This window comes from Taudactylus pleione, unplaced genomic scaffold (genome assembly GCF_031769625.1).
Source record: "Taudactylus pleione unplaced genomic scaffold, aTauple2 ptg000828l, whole genome shotgun sequence".
NCBI classification, from domain to species: Eukaryota; Metazoa; Chordata; class Amphibia; order Anura; family Myobatrachidae; genus Taudactylus; species Taudactylus pleione.
Genome location: NW_028285230.1, coordinates 4,613,426 through 4,632,997, shown reverse-complemented (window position 1 = coordinate 4,632,997; position 19,572 = coordinate 4,613,426). Strand labels below are relative to the sequence as shown.

General features: G+C 46.7%; 1 long non-coding RNA gene across 1 annotated transcript; it reads right to left on the bottom strand.

Moving 5' to 3' along the window:
* Positions 1–4,101: 4,101 nt before the first annotated feature.
* On the bottom strand, positions 4,102–19,180 carry LOC148474623 (uncharacterized). The gene is made up of 3 exons (XR_015872868.1): positions 18,962–19,180; positions 5,400–5,503; positions 4,102–4,160 (listed from the first exon to the last, which is right to left on the bottom strand). It is a non-coding gene; the product is annotated as an uncharacterized LOC148474623 (long non-coding RNA).
* Between the last annotated feature and the right edge of the window lie 392 nt (positions 19,181–19,572).

Below are 19,572 nucleotides of genomic sequence, written 5' to 3'. Positions count from 1 at the left end.
CACGCATCTTCAGTGACATTGACGGTACACACTAGACGATGTGCCGGCCGGATCGGACGACATACAGTCTAGTGTGTACCGGCCATAAAATACAATGCAGTGCTGCAGAGTGAATGGAGCAGCCTTAGAGGCAGCAGCTTGAAGGAATAAATAGCGCAGGCTTAGGCAGTGGATCAGAGGTAGCATTTACTCACTAGTAAGTGAGATGACTGGAAGGTAAAGAACCACATTGCGCCGACAAAGTGCTAATGTCAGGTGAAGGCTTAAATAGGGCGCTCTTGTCAGGGATAGGATGAGGTGGTCATGTGAGCACAGGTAGAGATTGGATACTGATTCTCACCTGATCAGAGACAATATGGTCGCGCCCATGAACCTCAGGGAATGGATTGACAGCGCACTAGGACAGAATGATCTGCCGAGCAAGGTAAGAGTGAGTCTCAGTTTTGTGACACACTCATGTTGTGAGGCTCTTTACTCAGGTTTTCATGGAATCTTACAAGGCTCCTGAAATGTAGAAGTGTATCTTAAGATATTGATAGAAAGTGAATAATCCGAAATTTTGCCTGAGCCTCTGTTAAAATGGGGAAAAAATATCTGACAGCAGTTTCACTCCTTGAATAATCAAGTGGTGTAAAGCTGGCCACACACTAGACCAACTTACATCCAACCAGCCAACTTGTTGATTGGTTGGAATGAAAATCTGGTAAGGAATGGGAGTAACTGATGATCAGCAATTTGCTCCTAAATGCCAGAAAACAGATGAAAATGGTCGGTCAGACAAGTTTGTTAAATGTATGATCTAAACAATTTGTTCAAACAACAGTTTTTGTCAATTTTCCGGCGTTGGGAGCAAATTGCTGATTGTAATTTGCTTTCATCCCTTACCAGATTTTCGTTCCAACCAATCAACAAGTTGGCTGGTTGGATGTAAGTAAAGCTGGCCACACACTAGACCAACTTACATCCAACCAGCCAACTTGTTGATTGGTTGGAATGAAAATCTGGTAAGGAATGGGAGTAAATGATGATCAGCAATTTGCTCCTAAATGCCAGAAAACAGATGAAAATGGTCGTTAAGACACGTTTGTTAAATGTTTGATCTAAACTATTTGTTCAAACAACAGTTTTGGTTCATTTTCCAGCGTTTGGGAGCAAATTGCTGATTGTAGTCCTTACCAGATTTTCATTCCAACCAATCAACTAGTTGGCTGGTTGGACAGAAAATCTTTAGATGTGTGGCCAGCTTTAGTCTAGTGTGTGGCCAGCTTAAGGTTCTAGTCCAGGATTGCTCAAATATACACTACAGTATATAGACAAAAGTATTTGGCCACACCTGTTAATTAATGAATTGAGGTGTTTCAATCAGAGCCGTTGCCACAGGTGTATAAAATCAAGCACCTAGCCATGTAGTCTCCATTTGCAAACATTTGTGATACAAAACAGGTCGTTCTGAAGAGCTCAGTGACTTCACGGTTGGTACCGTGATAGGATGCCACCCTTGGAATAAGATGGTTTTTGAAATCTCATCTCTGCTGGATACTCCACGGTCAAATGTAAGTGATATTATTAGAAAGTGGAAGCATTTAAGAACAACAGCAACTCAGCCACGAAGTGGAAGACCACGTAAAATCACAGAGCAGGGTCAACAACTGCTAAGGCACATGGTGCGTAAAAATTGCCAACACTCTGCTGATTCCATAGCTGAAGAGTTCCAAACTTCCACTGGTATTAATGTAAGCACAGAAACTGTGCGGCAGGAGCTTAGTGGAATGGGTTTCCAATGCCGAGCAGCCTCACATCACCAAGTTCAATACCAAGCGTTAGATGGGAGTGGTGTAAAGCACACTGATACTAGACTGTGGAGCAGTGGAAACGTGTTCTGTGGAGTGATGAAACGCTTCTCTGTTTGGCAGTCAGATGGGCTACCCTGGGTTTGGTGGATGCCGGGAGAACGTTACCTGCCTAACTGCATTGTGCCAATTGTGAAGTTTGGTGGAGGCGGTATAATGGTATGGGGCTGTTTTTCAGGGTTTGGGCTAGGCCCCTTATCTCCAGTGAAGGGCAATCTTAATGTTTCAGCATACCAAGACATTTTGGACAATGCTATGCTTCAAACATTGTGGCAACAGTTTGGGGAAGGCCCTTTTCTATTCCAACATGCCTGTGCCCCAGTGTACAAAGCAAGGACTATAAAGACATGGTGTGATGAGTTCGGTGTGGAAGAACTTGACTGGCCTGCACAGTGCCCTGACCTAAGTCCCATCGAGCATCTTTTAGATTAACTGGAAGGGAGATTGCGAGCCAGGCCTTCTTGTCCAACATCAGTGCCTGACCTCATTAATGCTCTACAGCAAGAATGGGCACAAATTCCCACAGAAACACTCCAAAATCTTGTGGAAAGCCTTCCAAAAAGAGTGGAAGCTGTTATAGCTACAAAAGGGGGACCAACTCCATATTAAAGTATATGTATTTGAATACAAAGTCATTACAGTCCCTGTTGATGTAATGGTCATGTGTCCGAATACTTTGGTCCATACAGTGTATATTGGGGGTACTGGATGTTATTTCATAGGGTCTTAGTCTAAATCTGCAACGAAAAGTTTGGCAATGGCAATAGATGGGGATTGGCCGCCATTTGGGACAGACTCACAGCTGAGTGGATATCACTGAAAAGTTAACAGCAAACGATTCAAACTCCACCTAGTGTTAGGGTTGCATGCAGCATAATGCACTGAACTATGGCCCTCATTCAGAGCCGTTCGCTATTTGCGGTCGTTCGTTTAAAAACAAGGGGTGGCTATTCAAATGATCCGTACGCACATTGCAGTCTGTTCACACCTCTAAGTCTGAACGAACGAGCAAAACATACGCTCGTTTATTTGTTAAAAACGCCCCCTGGCCGCTCGCACCATACGTCATGTCCGGTATTTATTAGATTAATCGAGTACATCGACCAGCGTATGAACTGCTCGCTATTCTTGTGGTTGGTGTTTGCTACCACAAATTTGCGAGCAGTTCTGGCTCTAAAATAACCCAGTGACGTGGTCATTGACGCTGCTGTTTTAAATATACACACCCATAAAACGCCCGTTTTGACCTTTAAGCACGCCTGCGTTCGGATCTCCACTCCCCATTTTCAAGCACCTTCCCCTGTTACCACCCACATACGCCTCATTCTGTCACTCAAAATAGCAGGCACTCGCTATATAGCGTACAAACGATTTTCGGCCGCACTGACTGGTTCGCGCATGCGTACTAAAAAGCGTACGCATGCGCAGATGTGCAAACATCGCTCGGAACGAGCGTACTGCCGCTAACGAGCGGCTCTGAATGAGGGCCAATATGGGAAACAGCTAATTATGCCTGGAAGCTTGGTACAACGAGACCTATCACAGGTGTTTACTGTATGTGTAAGGTGTGAATGCAAATTCTAAGTTGTTTCCTGGCCCATATAAACTTCTAAGATTATTGCAGTAGATATTTTAAAATTTTGAGTGGGGTAATCAATACCAGAAGGACCTGAAACAAATACAGTATTCAATGAAAAATATTCATTGGGATAACTCAGCATTTGAGATAGAGGGTATTATTATTTATTATTATTAACTAAGCAGTGTCATTTCAAAGCCAATGCTTGACATCTGGGAATGAATCAAACTTGTTAGGTGTCAGGCAAGTCACAGTAATTGTAACACATAGACTAATAACGTATAAGAAAAAACCACGGTAACAAAATATTCATAAAAATAAAGACAAAACGTAAAGAATAGTATTTTGTATTGTCTGTTACACATGTACAATATTCATGAAAAGTAAGACAATGGGGCTTATGTAATAGGTTGCGACTTGCAGCTGCTGCGAGTCTTCCCGCATTCATAAAGTGGCAATCATTTTAAAGGCAAAACCAGGCTGGTTTTGCTTTTAAAATAATTACCACTTTAAAAATACGCTGGAGTTCGCGCAGCGGCTGCAAAAAAAACTTCCGTCTGCGCTGTTTATTATTATAATGTGCGATGAACAGCTTCTCATTGATACTGGTTCAGCAGAGGAATTCATAGACTTCCTTTTCACTAGCCAGTCAGGGCTTTCCGCCAAAGTTCACGCCAGGTCACACATGCGCACTACACTAGGTGTCCGATCACGGGCTTCCAGTGCAGATTCTGCAGACAAAAGTATAAAGAAAAGAAAAATACAAAACAAAAGAAAAAAAATATAAAATACATAAAAAAACAACATTATAACAGTGTTTTTATGAGTTTAAAAATGCTCCACATTATATATAATGTTTTCCACGCATTGCATCTGCTAACGCCATCCAGAGTACCTTTATATATAAGCAGCCCCTACTTAGGCCACTGGCGACGGTTAGCGCAAGCAGTGAGGAATGGTAAATAGTGAGCATACGTAAATCCTGCAAAACAATGGCCCTCATTCAGAGCCGTACGGTCTGAGCAGAGCGCATGCTCTGAATGAGGGCCGGGCTCCATTTTCATGGAGCGTCCTCCTGGACGCTCGTATAGCTGTGGGTCACCACCCACAGGCTATACGAGCGTGCATTGTGATGGTCGCGATGGTCGAGACCATCGCGACCATCGAATTTGCGAGCCGGAGCCTGCGGTTGAGGTTTTCAACCGCAAGCTCCGGAGTGATTTTGGCTCTATCAGAGCCAAAATCACTCCCACTGACATCACTAGTGATGTCAGTGGGCCGGCTTCTGACGGGAGGCGTTCCCTTAGGAACGCCCCCGTCAGGGAGGCACGCCCCCGGCACGCCCACCAAAGGGGGCGTGCTGTCAATCAACATTGACAGCACGCCCCCTTTGATCGGACACAACGAGCGAAGGACTTTCCTTCGCTCGTCGCGTCTGGCGCATGCGCACGACGGAGCTCCCTCCGTCGTGCGCATGCTCAGTCCATAACATCGACCCACTTGCGAGCAGACAGCCGCTCGCGAGTGGGTCTGAATCAGGCCCAATGTCCATTATTCCAGGACATAAGATTTTCTCACTTTATTACAGATATGCCCAGCAACGTCCTTGCATGTAGCGCAGCGAATCGCGCCATGCATGGTGCAAGACGGACTCCCACGACCAAAGACGCGCATTCGTGTCTCCATAGGATTGAATGGAGATGCACTCCCTCGATCGGGGATGCGCCATAGCGTATCGTGGCGCATAGCGCGATGTGCACGCACGTTTGTGGCGCGATTTGGTGATCAGCCACAATGAAGCTGAGCGCATCTGTAAATCATCCCCCAAGTAATTTCTGACTTTCTATAAGGAAATGCATGGGCTCTATAAACAGGACAGGTGATTTACTAGGATTAAAATCCATCTGGTTTTAACAGACAAATCCTGAGTTTAGTTGAGATTACAGTATAAGTGTGTAAGATGCACTTACTGTGCTCTCTTGTCTTCTCGTCTTCCCATGTAGTGGATCTGCTGTCACTTCTGTGCAAATTGCGGATCTCCTCTCATACTGGAGGTGCCAAATCTGCGTCGCTGCTGAGCAAGACAAGAATTCACTTGGAATGAAAACAATAAAGTAAATCAGTAAATATTTGGCGCAATAGCACATTATAAATACCTGCTATTATGTTTTGGACATATACTGTAAGGGCTGAGTCTATATCAGATGCATCGGCGTCTGTGTGCATCTTTTTACGCAGTCACGGCTGCGACCTCATGCTAATACTAGTATAAGCCCTTCCCTGGTGTACAGCATTGCATCTGAATGGGACCCCCGCTTGGTGCATCCTTAGGACGCACCATCGAAACTAATAGCAGCCCCATGCTAGGTCCAGGGTCTCTGTCACAGTGCGGCCTCCAATGTAAACGACTAAGGATCTGATTCAGACCCGCTCGCTAGCAAGTGGCTGCTCGTTGCAGACAATGTTCGCTAATGTGTGCATGCTTGTAGTTCGCAGTGCGCAAACTAGAATGAGAGATCAGATTTTGCTCGCTCGCCCTGCAAAGACAGCCCAGTGGAGTGAGTGACAGCAGAGGCCGTTTGTGGGTGGTAACGGGTAGGCCAGTAGTAACGGGGGAGTTGCGGACGCATGCGTGTCAGAGTGTTTTCACGCCGTTTCTGAGGCATGCATAATTAGCAGGCAGCGTCATAGTGCACGTCACCTGGTTGAATTATACACTGAAGTGCTCGCAGTGCTTGCGGTAGGGTACAGTCAACCGCAAACGCTGCGGTCAGATTCGATGGAATCCGATGTACCGATGGTTGTATATACTTCCTGGAGATGACGTACGCTAGTGGGGGGTTTAAGACAGGCTGATGGGTGTCTATAAACACAAAGTGATCGCTCGCCAAGACATAGTGGGCGTGCTTATGCCTTGTCGTGCGAGCGGCTGCCTTGACGTCACTTAGCTTAATTTCCATACGCTGGGAGCGAGCGGCCGCATCTAGCGAGCTGGTCTGAATTAGGCCCTAAGTGATGTTGCAACCAATTATGCGACTCACCCACAACACTGCTATAACATGCCCATAAGATGAACCATTTGTGTACGTCTGAAAAGCCACCTTCCAGTCTCCACCCTGTAATGCCCAGCACATTTCCAATACATTTCTGAGACTGGGCACCTCAATTGCTACTGTGACTCATTGCGCACAGACCATAGGACCCCCATGGACTGCGTGTCTGTATATTGTACTGTGCAGAGCGGGGTGTTATATATCATTGTCAGGTCCGAAGTCTGACATCATCACGGCGGAAGTAAATATTCCCCGTGATTACAGTCTCACGATCGGGACCCGCTGATTACCAGGTGCTATATAGAGTAAGTACTCTTTTTTCTTTATATATTACTGATGGTTTTGCCTCCTGTCAGTAGTATGATTTCAAATTTTAGCGATTGCTTATTTATTTGAAGTACATAATCTGTTGTGTATAATTAATTAATAGTGAACATTTGAGAGCGGTTCACAATAATGAGAGTTACTATATAAAGTCGGTCAAATCTCCATTTGAACACCTTGAGAAAGCTGCCTAGAGCAGTGAAACGCGTAGGTGCTTATCCTGACTGCGCCCTGGACACTTCCTATTGCCTTTCAACTACTTGCACTACTACAAGCACTACAGCAGGGTTTTTGGACTTTGCAACACCTGTTCCAGCCCTACCACATCATCAAGTCCGTTATCAGTGTTATTTTGCTGGACTGTTACTTCATTATCAGTCAGTGCTGCTGTTCTGGACTGTGGACTGTCTCATTCAGACCCGCTCGCGAGCGCTGTACGCTCGCAAGCGGGTCGATGGTGCCCAAGTGCGCATGCGCACGACGGAGGGAGCTCCGCAATGCGCGAGACCCGGCGAGCGACGGGGAAGCCGTCGCTCCAGGTCCTGCAACAAAGGGGGCGTGCTGTCGATGGTGAGTGACAGCACGCCCCCTTTGGAGGGCGTGCCGGGGGCGTGGCTGCCCAGACGGAGGCGTTCCCATGGGAATGCCTACCGTCTGGGTCCGGCCCCACTGACATCACTAATGAGCCAACATCACTCCAGGGCTTGCGGCAGACGAGACCCTACCGCAAGGGTCTCGTCGCAAGCCCGATGGTCGCGATGGTCTTGACCATCGCGACCATCATCATGGACGCTCGCAGAAGCTGTGGGTGGTAACCCACAGCTATGCGAGCGTCCAAAAGGCCGCTTCGCAATGAAAAAAAACACGCCCTGATTCAGAGCGGGCGCTCGTTCAGCGCGTCCGGCTCTGAATCAGTCCCAGAGATCCTACAATTACTTAGTGCTACAGGCCCCCCATTTCCCTTCAGTGTTCCAGGGCATCTATCAGTTTCAATTCATTGCTGGCCATCAGCAATCAATGCTCTCTTTTATATAATCATTTTTATGGAATCGCATTGTAATGCGTTTTAATGTATGTTTACATGTTTATTAAATTGCTATTTTTATTATAGTTATCAGCGCTGCTAATTGTTTCTTTTCTTATATTCCATTGGAGATTAACTGTCTCCTTTCTGCAGCTGCTGGAGGCAGCACCACATGTCAGCGCCCTATATCTATTTATAGATCTTTTGCATCCCTGTAATACCACCTGGTGCGTCTTCAACTATTGGTGGCAGCATCTAATCCTGCAGCAGGTGCAGATTTTCCATCATAGTATGGCCTCCAATGTGAGTGATTAAGAGTCTGTCAGTGGCATAACTAGGGCAGGGCGAGCGGGGTGCGTGCCCTGGGCGCCGTTGGACCGGCGGCGCGGGGCGCCGCCGGCCACGGTACCAGCCCGCCCCAGTGTAGCGCCGACCGCAATGAGTGTGGTCAGCGCTACACATTTACACAGGACCGGCACTAGGCTTCCAGCGCCGGTCCTGTGCTGCACGCCTGAGCCCGTTCCCTCCCCGAGCGCTTGCCCAATAGCGCCAGGAGGCGAGCTCAGGCTTCCGTCCGGCTCCTGCAGTGGGTAATGGGACTGACGTCATGACGTCTGTCCCATAATGCTGAGTGCGCCAGCCCGGGCGGGAGCGGCGTCGCGACCAGGAGCAGAAATTCAGGTAAGTATATTTTTATATATATAAAATATATATATATATTTTATTTATTTTTTAAACCTATCTGCACAACGGGGGAGGGGGGTGGCTACTACTGGGGGGACCTCTACTGGGGGGACCTCTCTCTGGGGGAGGGGTGGCTACTACTGGGGGGACCTCTACTGGGGGAGGGGTGGCTACTACTGGGGGGACCTCTACTGGGGGAGGGGTGGCTACTACTGGGGGCGCCATTGGGAAGACCTACTCTATTGGGGACTACTACTTGGGGGGGAACTACCACTGGGGGCATTATAAAAGGGGCCTACTACAAGAGGCACTGCACTCGGGGGACCACTACTGGGGGCAATAATAGGAAGGGCCACTACAGGGGGCACTGGATAGGGGGGATCACTACAGGGTGCCTGCATAAGGGGACCACTACTGGGAAAACTGCATGGGGGGGACTACTGCTGGGGGCACTATATAAAGGGCACTGCATAGGGGGGGGACTACTACTGGGGGCACCATATAAAGGGCACTGCATAAGGGGATACCGCTACTGGGCGCACTGAATTGTGGGGACTGCTACTGGGGGCACTGCATAAGGGGGAACACTATGTGGGGCACTGTATTTGGGGGGGCCACTACTGGGGGTACTGAGTAAGGGGAACTAATTGGGGGCTGTATAAGGGGGACCACTACTGGGGATACTGTATAAGGGGCACTACTATGGGCCTGCATAAGAGGGACCACAACTGCATACTGGGAGTACTGTATAAGGAGTACTACTGGGGTTAAGGTGCATATGGATAGGAATGTTCAGCGTGAAAATAAAGGGGTGTGTCATGTTGACACGCCCCATTTTTAAGTGACCACGCCCATTTTCCCCCCACGCGCCTTTGGCGCGCGCACAGCTCGGGATGTTGGGATGGGGGGGCTCCCTTTCCAAATTTGCCCTGGGCTCCAAATACCCTAGTTACGCCACTGGTCTGTGTACACAACCAGATCAGCAATACGCCTGCGACACTGCCATACACGGACCATCTCCATGCCTCTGAATAGCCATTTCCCTGTCGCCGCTCAGGTATGCCCAATATATTTTCATTACACTTCAGCATGCACGCGTCTAAAGAAAAAACTTGCGTCTACGCTGTTTAGCATTATAATGTGCGATGAACAGCTCCTCATTAATACTGGTCCAGTAGAGGTATTCATAGTAAAGGTCGCTAATATAGCAATGTTTATCCATGTCCTGTATTGTATTGTATTGTAAGTCAATGGTTACTTATTTGTCTATGTACTTTGTAAGGCGCTGCGGTGGCGCCATATAAATAAATGATAATAATAATAAAAGTGACACAGGTGAAAACTTATCGTTTTCATGTCTAATTAAATCTAGCCGTAGGTCGCACACAGATCGACAAGTGTCACATTTCAAAATAATTAGTGCAGTCTTGCGGTGCGTCCTAGTCGCATTGAATTACGAACAAGACACATTTTGGGCAGAAAAGGCACAAAAAGACGCCCGGCTCTAGCAGAGTCGTACGGAACCTAGGGGGGCCGAGAGGGGCTGTTTGGCACGACTGCTGCAGTGATGTATGAGGACACTTCTGTAGCATGTGACTCAGCATCGGGTCCTCTATATATTTTATTTCAACATCACTATTACAAGGTTTGTAGCATTTTCAACTTTCTATATAGATCTTTTTTTTTTTTCACCACAATTAAACAGTCTCTGAGAGTGGGTGGCTTCAAAGTATGTTATTTAACCAGATGGTTTTATGCCATAATTAAGGTGTGATCTGTTATTTTGGTCTTAAAAATATAGTTATTTAAGTTCTGATAATTTGCAAAACACAGACAGTAACTCTCATTTCAGTATTCAACTTTATCTTTGTAGGTATTTATAGGCACCAAACGTGTAAGGCCCTGTCTGACAGCTGCAGTTTTGTAGGAACCTATTGCAGAGTTAAACATTAAGGGCTTGATTCAGAAGTGGGCGCTGCTGCGTCCTCTCCTGCGTCCGTTATATATATAATATATTAAATCTAGTGTCGGCTGTCCCCTGGTGTAAATTTTTTATTTATTTTTAATACGGCCCTTTGAATTCAGCTTCTCATTCATTTATTTATTTTTTCTCTCCACCTGGACGTTATACTTACGGCTACTTGCACACCCTGCCAGATGTGACCTACGCAGTGCGCCCTAGATGGCTGCCTCGGATGGTTCTTTCTTGGGCAGGATGAACAAACACTTGGATCTATTCATTCAGTGTATTTCATATTACAAATGATTCAGTCACCCGTATATATATGTCATGCCCAAACTGCAGCACTGTTTGCTGTATTTGCTATTCCCTGTTTTGTACCATGTACTTCCTTCCCCTGTATGCTATTCTGGTGTGCTATACCTTCTGAAGTGCTTCCTCCATGGGCAGGATGTACTTCAAGTGGACCTACTCACACAGGGTATATCATACTGCCACACACGTGTTACTTTTCTCATATATGCCTTGGGTCCGTGTGTGGCTTATCTCCTACAGTGTAACCTTCGTAGTGCGTCCAATATGGCTGCCTCACCTGATACATTCGTGGATGGGATGAAAAATAGATGTACCTGACGATTATGTTGGGACCCTACTCCTAGCGTTAGGATGCTGCAACCACCCATTTTGTGCCATCCCTTCTAGGCGTAACCTATTCCACCCAGGGTAATCCTACATAGTGTGCCCAAGATGGCTGCCTCATCTGGTACCTTTCGTGGGTGGAATATATAACCCATGGAAGTTACTTCCCAAAACGTCTGCACCAACCCTGCAATATGCTTCTTGGGAATGGGATTGAAATACCGGCGGAGGATACCCGACAGGAGGAGATTCCGACTGGGGCATGTAAGTACCCTAACCCTCCCTTAGTGGTGCCTAATCCTAATCTCTCCCCGGGGGGCCTAACCCTAACCTCCTCTTATCGCTCCCTAAACCTAACCATCCCGGTGGAGTGCCTAACCATAATCTCTCCATGGGGGTGCCTAACCCTAACCCACCCCCCTAGGGGTGCCTAACCCTAATCTCCCCCCATAAACCTAACTCAGCAATACTCCCTAATCCTAACCCTCCCTCCTGCGTTTTCTGATGTATGTAAAACGACTTTGAGTCCTACGGAAGAAAAGCGCTATATAAATAAAATTATTATTATTAGCCTGGGTCTGAATCAGGGACGTATCTATAATGGGTGCAGGGTGTGCGGGGAACACGGGCCCCTGGGTCCAGGGGGGCCCTGCACTGCACACCCTGCACCCATAATATTACTTACCTCTCCAGAGTCCCACGTCGGCGTGGGGGTCCGACGCTGTAAAACTATTGGAAAATGGCCGCAGCGGCCATTTTACCGTTGTTTGCGCATGCGCAGTACAGGGAAAATGGCCGCCGCGGCCATTTTCCCTGTGACCTGTGCATACATTACAGACTCTGGGCACACTCTAGTGCCCAGAGTCTATGACACACGGGCCCCCTCCTCTCTAGAAACGCCCCTGGTCTGAATGTACAAGCCCTGAAATGCTCAGTATCTCTGCACGCTGTAGCGCTGCTGGTGATTCTGTAGACGCCACCATCGGCGCACCGTCGCGCTAATCATCGACAATTACACCAGGCCCATTGGCAGGTGCAGCTTCTCTGCATGATTATGGCCTCTGTGGCTGCGGCTCTGCATCTGAGAATGCAGCCGCTGTCACTGACACACCCGCGCGACACTCCCATAACATGCCCATGTGACTGACCGTTTTTGCGTTCACTTCAGGCCACCTCCCAGTCATCAACCGTGAATGCACATCACTCTGCCGCCCCATTTCTGATACTGTCTATCCCGATCGCAGAAAACTCTTTGTGCAAACTGTACATTCAGGAGGAACAAAAAAACTGTAATTTCCTCTAAAAAAATCACTGCGAGTTTGGAATATGTAATGCAAATGAAATTCGCTGTGCGAGTTCGCCGCGAGAAAAGCCTGCAGGTAAGTAAATGGGTTTTCTTATTAATTAATGGTGAAACGTGCTCACCTTTGTTTGCAAAACTGAATTTTTCATGAATTGGCGCTGAAACAGAATGTGAACTCCATTCTCCAGGGGGATGCAGTTGAAATCCCTACAGCCAGGATGTCGGCGCTCACAATGCCGACGCTGGAGTCCCGACACCAGTCACAATCCCGGTGCCAGCATCCCTACGGTAAGTAGCGAGGTTTGGGGGAAGGTTAGGGGTTAGGCACTAGGGGGGGAGGGTTAGGCACTAGGAAGGGGAGGGTTAGGCAGTAGGGGTAGTTTAGGTTTAGGGTGCGCGGAGGGAGGGTTAGGATACGGGTGACGCATGTCCGGCAGTTCAAATCCCTACAGCGGCAGCCCGGCAAGGATGAAAATCCCGATCGTCCCTAAGGTAAGTATCGCTAACCTAATTCCCCCCCCTAACCCTCCCTTAGGGGTGCATAACCCTAACCTCCCCCCTCTAAGTGCCTAAACCTAACCCCCCCTTCCCCTAGCCTAACCCTAACCTCCCCGGGGGGCTGCCTAACCCTAAGTCCCCCTTGGGAGCCCTAAACCTAACCCTCCCACCCCCCACGGCTGTCCGCGCCCGGCATCACTTCGATCAGGATGCGGGGCGTCGGTCTTCCGGCGTCTGGTTAATGACAGGCGTCTAGATTTAGACGCCTTTCATACCACGCCAGGATTAGAATGTCTGGAAGCCGGCAGTCGGGATTTAGGCCGTCGGCTTCCAAACTACATCCCTAGGATACTTATCAACAAGTGTCGGTATCCTAACCCTGTCGGAATGCCGGCGTCCCGTACCCAACCCCTCCCAGGGGTATGCCCGACCTCTCTCACAGCCCCATTACGAAAGAGGAGAAAATGTGATTCAATTTAATATGTCAAAATCGACAACCAAAAACACAGGGTCTCACAGCAACAAAAATCAATAAAAATTATGCTTTTTACAAAATTGTACTTCATTACATTTTCCCCTTAGTGTGCTCTGCGTGTTGATATTATTAATTTAAGTATTGACAAATAAATGTTTTTAGAATCTTTTAATCAGGCATTCAGTTATTCATTGATTTCCCGTGTATTTTTTAATCCTGTAAATAAAAGCAATAGTGTGATCATAACCATTTAGGATCAACAGTTAATTGCACCCACAAGCTGGTGGAACATTTATAAGAGGTATATTTATCAAGTAACAATTTAGCCAGTGACTTTTAAAACGGCTATTTTATTGGAGGCAAACCAGGGAAGATTTTATCTTGAATAAACTTGCTGTTAATATAACAAACATGAAATAATGGTAAATAGCCCCATGATAAACGGGATGCAATCGGGAAGCCGGCTGACATTATACCGACAGCCGGCTTCCTGACTGTCATATCCCGGCGAGGGTGAAATGCCCGGCGCCTAGATGTAGACACCGCTCATTTCACCGATGCCGGGAGACCAGCGCCCAGCATCCCAATCGAAGGGATGCCGGGCGCCGCGAGCGAACAGCCGCGCGGGGGGAGGGTTAGGCACTCCCGGGGGGAGGTTAAGGTTAGGCACCCCCCTGGGGGACTTAGGTTTAGGCGGCGGGGAAGGGGGGGTTAGGTTTAGGAACTTAGAGGGGGGATTAGGGTTAGGTATCCCTAAGGAGGGTTAGGGTCAGGGGGGTAGGTTAGTTAATACTTACCTAGGGACGATCGGGATTTCCAGCGCTGTCGGGCTGCCACTGCCGGGATCGGTTCCAGTGTCGGGCTGCCGCTGTGCGGCCGCCGGTATTTCATACCGATTCCTGATAAACAAACCCCAAATACAGGTTGAGCCATATCCAAATATTCCAAAATACGGAATATTTTTGGCATGACACAGATAATGAAACCTTTGATTTTTGATGGTTCAATGTACACAAATTTTGTCTAAGGCACAAATTATTAAACATATTGTATAAAATTACCTGCAGGCTGTGTGTATAAGGTGTATATAACACATAAATGCATTCTGTGTGTATATTTGGGTCCTATTCCCAAGATATTTCATTATGGTATACAATTATTCCAAAATACGAAATATTCCGTTATCCAAAATACCCCAGGTCCCAAGCATTTTGGATATGGGAGACTCAACCTGTAGTACATTCTAAAGTCTAGAGCATCTTCTCATAATCGGCGCCATGTAAGTGTTTTTCTCAGAGTCCTTCAGCAACTTGTGCATACAGTTAATCACCTGTCACACGTTTCGTAAGCTCACACTTACTTCCTTGGAAAGTGGTGATTAATCAAGTGACCTTGGGGTATATGTAATAGGCTGCAGACTTCAAGCATCGGCGAGCTCCGTGCGAGACTGACCAATGTTTTAAAGAAGCAGTTATTTAAAAGGCAAATCCAGATTATTTTTGCCTTTTAAATGACTGCTATTTTAAAACATCAGGCAGTCTCGCCTGGGACTTGCCAATGCTTGAAGTACGTATTACATATACCCCCATGTATTTAAAACATCAGTCGGATCTTCATTGGATGACCGTGGGCGTATTGGGTTCATTGTGAAAATGTGTTTAATCATCAAGTGACAAAAATTATTTATATTATACCAGTCCTGTCTGAAATGGGTTGGGTATGGGATACCGGCGCTCTGGATCCTGGCAGTCAGAATCCCAACATAGTTATAATACAGTCAATGACAGGTAAGTACCCTAACCCTCCCTCCCCGCACCCTAAACTTAACCCTCCCCCCCAGTTCCTAAACCTAACCCTCCCTCCCCGCACCCTAAACCTAACCATCCCCCCCAGTGCCTAAACCTAACCCTCCATCCCCGCACCCTAACCCTCCCTGCACCCTAAACCTAACCCACCCCCCAGTGCCTAAAGCTAACCCTCCCCCCTAGTGCCTAACCGTAACCCCCCCCTAGTGCCTAACCCTGACCCTCAGCGTAGTGCCTAACCCTTCCCCCCTCCCAGCCCCAGTACTTGGAATGCCAGCTTTACAATTAAATAAGTGATCTACTACAAATTCATGTGGTTAGTTACCATAATGGCTAATGCCAGATTTAACTTTGTTATTTTTTTTTTTTTTAAATTGCTGAAAGAGTATTTCATCTTCTTAGGAGCCTCAAGAGGGAGATACTGGAAATTAATGTAGTCTGGACGTCTCTCTCGGCTCTGAAGTTACTGGTTGCAGGTATAGCCGAGCACACATTACAATTATTGGCCCGATCCGTAGATTATTGGCAGAGCAGGACGGTAAATACATACTGTAGTGTATGTCCACGACCAATAAGCACAGAGTCTCCTTTTGAACTCTGGCTAAACTTGGCCCTTGTGGCTGCGGCTCTGTTTTTGGGACGTGCCAGTGACACTCCCATAACACCTCGGTGAGATGGCCTTTTATTGCCTTCACTTCTGGCCACCTCCCAGACACCGCCTAGGAACCCCCATGGTTTTGCCTCGCCAGTCCTAATGCCAGAGCTTCCATATGCAACAGCGGACTCCACGTAGGTGACACTCAGCAGGCGGCAATGTTTTTTTTCTCACCCAGCACAGAGAGCCACGGATATAACCAAAACCCCACCCCATCTCTGATTGGTCCCTCACCAGCTTAGTCCCGCCTACGGCTGGCTCCACTAATAGCCACTGATGGTGTAAACCATGTATGGTTTCCTGTCTATGGTTTCCTGCCATTGATGTAAAGCGGCGATGGCATCAGGGATTTAAGTGGAGCCACTGCTAGAAGTACAGGTTGAGTCTCCGATATCCAAAATGCTTGGGACCTGGGGTATTTTGGATAACGGAATATTCCGTATTTTGGAATATTTGCTTATCATAATGAAATATCTTGGGAATGGGACCCAAATATACATACAGAATGCATTTGTGTGTTATATACACCTTCTACACACAGCCTGCAGGTAATTTTATACTATATTTTCAATAATTTTGTGGCTCAAACAAAGTTTGTGTAGATACATTAAATTCAGTTATGTTTCATATACACCCCCTACACACAGCCTGAAGGTAATTTTATACAATATTTTTAATAATTTATGCCTTAGACAAAGTTTGTGTACATTAAAGCACCAAAAATCAAAAATTTCATTATCTCAGTCAAGCCAAAAAAATTCCGTATTTTGGAATATTTGGATATGGGAGACTCAACCTGTATATTATACCAGAATCCAATTCCGCTTTCCATTGTATTATCCACACTACTGGGATGAATCATGCACTTTAATCCTCAAGAATCCCACAATTCCCACAACACAAGGTTCTTAGGAAGGGGTTACACAACTGAAAGCATCAGTTCTTACAGTGTACAGTATTCATAGAACACTGCATAGTGCACAATCTGTACAGTTGTACACAAAGAGCTGCTTTGGCAGCAGTGCCCTAAAGCTGGATACACACGTACTGTACAGATTTTCTGTCCAACCATCCAATTAGGTGATTGGTAGGAATGAAAATCTGGTAACATATGGGAGTAACTGACGATCAGCAATTTGCTCCCAAATGCCGGAAAATGGACAAAAACTGTTGTTTCAACAAATTGTTTAGATCAAACATTTAACAAACTTGTCTGAACGACCATTTTCATCTGTTTTCTAGCACTTAGGAGCAAATTGATGATCATCAGTTACTCCCATACGTTACCAGATTTTCATTCCAACCAATCAACTATTTGGATGGTTGGACAGATAATCTTTCCGTGTGTTTGCACCTTTAGTCCTATCTTGTATGTATGTCCTGTCCCCTATTGTACGGCACTACAGAACCCTGGTACAACCATATAAAAAAAAGATCATAATAATAAGTCATACAGAGGTTCCCTATTATCAAATGTACACACTATAACCCTCTGCACAGCATTTTACACGCAACTGTTACCCCTCTAATAAGTATAGACAACAGACACAGAGGGGATGTACTAAGCCTTGGACAGTGATAAAGTGGAGAGAGATAAAGTGCCAACCTATCAACTCCTGTCTTTTTTCAGGCTGACTTTGAAAAATGACAGGAGCTGATTGGTTGGAAGTGGAACGTTATCACTCTCCATGGCTTAGTACATCTCCCCCAAAATATACTGATGTCTAAATTTTAAAAACTGGGGACTAAATTATTTTTTGATCCACATTATGGGGAATCAGGAAAAATGGTCATTACAGCAACAACAAGAAACGCTTGTGTGACGCTGGGTAGTGACTGATCAGAATGAATAAATTCTCTGTACATTGCTGTGTATTGTGTATGTACTAAGGGCCTGATTTATTACGGATCACAACTGTGAATGCAATAGTGATAACGCACGCAGTCCCACTGCGATGATATGCTAATGATCTTCAATAGCTATGCCGTCGCAGCACAGCATAAGGATGCCCACCTTACCTTACAGACACCCGTAATACTTACCAAGACTGTAAACAATCGGTAACATTGAGTACCATCGCAGCCTCACGCACACTTGCACAAGCTCTGACCTTACTCAGACGTTGTTAACCTCGTCACACGCTGTGAGTACACAAGCTGCGTATGGCATCTCAGTGGATAATTTATACATGCCCATCCAACGGTGTTCAAACGCACTGGCACGCCTGCATTTTGCCGCCCCAGTGGGCGTCTCTGCATTCGCTAAGGGGAGTCTGCATACACAAAGTGAACGCTCGTACAGGTAAGATGGTGTGCTTATGCCTTGGCGAGCGATCGCTCCCCGCCGCTTTCAAATATTTGCATCGAGCGAGCGTACGCTCATAGCGACCGGGTCTGAATCAGGCCCAGAGTTTGAGAACCTGTGTGCTAAATAAAGGATAATAACACCTATGCAAAAAAAAAAGTAACGTTCATCCAACTGTAATTACTATAAAGCAAATGTAAATATTTATCATGCATGGCCAACAAGTTATCCTGAGCATCCATTTCCCAAAGATTTGCACAGGACAAACATGTGTTGGAAAAACTGGTTCCGCACCCTTGATGCATGGACACACCCCCTTCACAGTTGGCTGGTTAGCACTACCGCTAATGCAGCAGGAGGGCGTCTGTTGTATATAGCCGCCACCTGATTGCAGCACAGATCCAAGTGCTGTGCCCTAAGATGCAGCATTGGATCACCAGTCGCGATGGTCGCAGGCATCGGACATATGAGTAAGCCTCGGCTTACTAAGAATGACCGATGGAAGTGCTCAGCCGGGGCCAGGAAGTCTGCATCGGAGGACGCAGACCATAGCCACGCCTACAAAATGGGAGTGACACGTTGAATCAGGCCTATAGATTGTAAGCTCCACTGGGGCAGGCACTTACATATTCCCTGTAAAGTGCTGTGTAAAATGTGTACACTATATAGATAACTGTTAATAAACAAAAATAATTCATTAACTTAAAAAGTTTGTTCCTAATATCAATGTGAAGCTTTAAAGTGTACCATTTGTGGAATAAAGTCAGTGAAAGAAGCAGAAAGTAAATACATTATAGAGAGAACTACCTCAGATGTTTCAAAACATCTTGCATATGACTGGTTAGCTGAATAGCTGATCACATTGCCCCCTGGGCAGCTGAATGGCTGATTACATTGCCCCCTGGGCAGCTGAATGGCTGATCACATTGCCCCCTGGGCAGCTGAATGGCTGATTACATTGCCCCCTGGGCAGCTGAATGGCTGATTACATTGCCCCCTGGGCAGCTGAACGGCTGATCATCACATTGCCCCCTGGCCAGCTGAACGGCTGATGACATTGCTCCCTGGGCAGCTGAATGGCTGATCACATTGCTCCCTGGCCAGCTGAATGGCTGATCACATTGCTCCCTGGGCAGCTGAATGGCTGATCACTTTGCCCACTGGCCAGCTGAATGGCTGATCACATTGCTCCCTGGCCAGCTGAATGGCTGATCACATTGCTCCCTGGCCAGCTGAATGGCTGATCACATTGCTCCCTGGGCAGCATGCTCGGGAATTGTTCTCTGGTGTCAGCATCTGGTAAACATTACCAGACTTCAGAAACTGCACATCCTGGAAGGTAATGCTGAGACTTGTAGTACTGCAGTGCAGCAAAGAGAAAGTTATATGTCGCCTAAACGTTCCTAAGAAATCGGACT